The sequence below is a fragment of the Equus caballus genome, chromosome 26, assembly GCF_041296265.1.
Source record: "Equus caballus isolate H_3958 breed thoroughbred chromosome 26, TB-T2T, whole genome shotgun sequence".
Taxonomy (NCBI): domain Eukaryota; kingdom Metazoa; phylum Chordata; class Mammalia; order Perissodactyla; family Equidae; genus Equus; species Equus caballus.
The window spans coordinates 7598756-7601340 of NC_091709.1; positions in this window are offsets into that span (position 1 = coordinate 7598756).

The window sequence follows — 2585 nt, forward strand, 5'->3', positions numbered from 1 at the left end:
CAGCTGTGCCTGGAGTGTTCAAAGATGTGAAGTTGCCAGTTCCACCTTGTGGTGCCGTTGCCAAGCTCTGAACTACTGGTCATGTCAACTTGGAACTTGAGGTTCAACAAAAATTTCAGATTCCACACATGTCCTCTGGCCCCACACCAGGTACCTTCAGATAAACTTCCTTAGTCAGGCCACATAACCATCCTCATGGAAGCAGGTTCAGATTGCTCAAGTCACCTGCCCAAGCTCACACAGCTGGGAGGTGGCAGAGCCAGGACTGGAAGCCAGGTCTGTGTGTCTGCTTGCCAGTCTTCCCACTCTACTTGTAGCGTCTTCCCACGTGGCTCCCGGGATGGGGGTTTGTCCTGTGTCTAAACCATCTGGTTCATTCTGGGATCTATCCTAGCCCTGTACACATCCCTGAAACCAAGCTGAGCCCCTGTTAGGGACCAGGGAAGAGGCCTGGCCCCAGTTCCATGTTAGTGGCTTCATGATCAAGGGTGTCCGGGTGTCATTCATTCATTGACTCACCCATTCACTAACTGCCTAAGATCAGTTGACCACTACCTCATCCTCTTACCCAGGCTCCTGTTCGCCTCCCACTAGGAGCTCCAGCCAGAGCCCCATGGCCATGAGATGTGCACTCTTGGCCTTTGAGCATGCTGGGGCTTCTGTTTGGAATGCCCCTGTGACCCTCCCACTTCCCTGCCTGTGGAATCTACCAAGCTCAAATGCCTCCTCCTGGGGACTCTCATCCCAGAGTGTGCTCCCTGCCCCCTGCTCCCACGGCTTTCCCTCCACATGGCATGTCCGATCCTGCTCCCTGGGTGTCTCTCCCAACCCGGCCTGCTGGGAACTTCTTGAAGGCAGGGCTGTCCTTTATCACTCTCTCCCTTCTGCCTCGCACATAATAGGTACTCAGTAAGGGCTTGATGAATGGATGGACATCAGGCTCTGTGGTAGGCAGTAAAGACATGGAAGTTTCAAACTGGAGGGTCTGATTGTCGTAGAGTACAATCGGTGCTATAACGGAGCTTGTAGTGTGAACCCAGGTCGAAAATGAGTCATTTTATGGCCTAAGAGGGTATGGGCTCATGTTGCATGTGGCCTTAAAAGGCTTCAGGGGTTGGTAGGCCAGAGAAGGGATGGGTGCAAAGAGCAGAGCCCCCTCAGGTGCTGGGGAGCACAGAGCTGGTCATTTGTGAGTGAAAGTGTATGTGTGTGTGTGTCAATGTCAGAGTGGTAGCAGAGGCCCCAGTGATTCCAAATGAGTGCATTACTCTCCAGGGTGAACAATTTTTTATTTTTTTTTTTGAGGAAGATTAGCCCTGAGCTAACATCTGCCACTAATCCTCCTCTTTTTGGTGAGGAAGACTGGCCCTGAGCTAACATCTGTGGCCATCTTCCTCTACTTTATGTCTGCCACAGCATGGCTTGACAAGTGGTGTGTAGGTCCGCACCCGGGATCCGAACCTGTGAACCCCAGGCTGCCAAAGCAGAATGTGTGAACTTAACTGCTGCGTCACTGGGCTGGCCCCCCAAATGGTTTTTCCCCCCAAGGAGGATTAGCCCTGAGCTAACATCTACTGCCAATCCTTCTCTTTTTGCTGAGGAAGCCTGGCCCTGAGCTAACATCAGTGCCTATCTTCCTCTGCTTTATAGGTGGGATGCCTACCACAGCACAGCTTGCCACGTGGTGCCACATCCACACCTGAGATCTGAACCAGCGAACCCCGGGCCCCTGAGAAGCCGAATGTGCGCACTTAACCGCTGTGCCACCTGGCCAGCCCCACCAAATGAATTTTTTTAAAGACAACTTTGAGAGAAGGATCAGCTTGGTAAAGCTTTCTGGCTGTGGTCTCTTTCTCTCTCTCTCTCCCCCACACATACACATCCTGCAGGGCAGAGGGCACCTGTTCGCTCTGCATGGGCTCCAGGAAGGTGAAACACAGCCCATTTCCCAGGAAGTAGGCTACCCGGTAGGTGGGAGGCACTGAAGAGCCGAGTAAATGATGAGTGACCTCCCTGACAAAGACAGAGGGTCTTAGAATGTCAGGGCTAGGAGGGATCTAAAGACGCTGAGGTCCATAGAAGAGGAAAGGACTGATCCAAGGTCACTCCAAGGTCACTTCCACTGCTGGAGTCCAGGCTCAACCTTGGATCTCCTGGCTGCACATCCTTGGCCTGTGCCTGCCCCACAACTTACTCTTTCCCTGCTCAGGAGACAGGCCTGATAGCATGTTCCGGCACCACTGTGTCGCCTGGATGGCCTCAAGCTCTCGTGGTCCATCTTTCTTCTGATAGCCAAATAAAATGCCTCAGGCTGCATTCCACATATTCCTGAGGATTTCCAAGGGCTTCCATTCTCCTGGCCACATCTGGCTTCCAAATTCTGCTCTCCTGACATTGCCTTGCTTCCCACAGCAGCTGTCTTTACTCAGTCTTTACTGCTCTTTGCCCCCTGGTGGTCACTGTATGTATCTGTCAGGACAGTCTTTACTGCTCTTTGCCCCCTGGTGGTCACTGTATGTATCTGTCAGGACGAGCTAGGTTACACTGCAGTTACAAATACCCCCAAATCTTAGCGGCTTAAAACA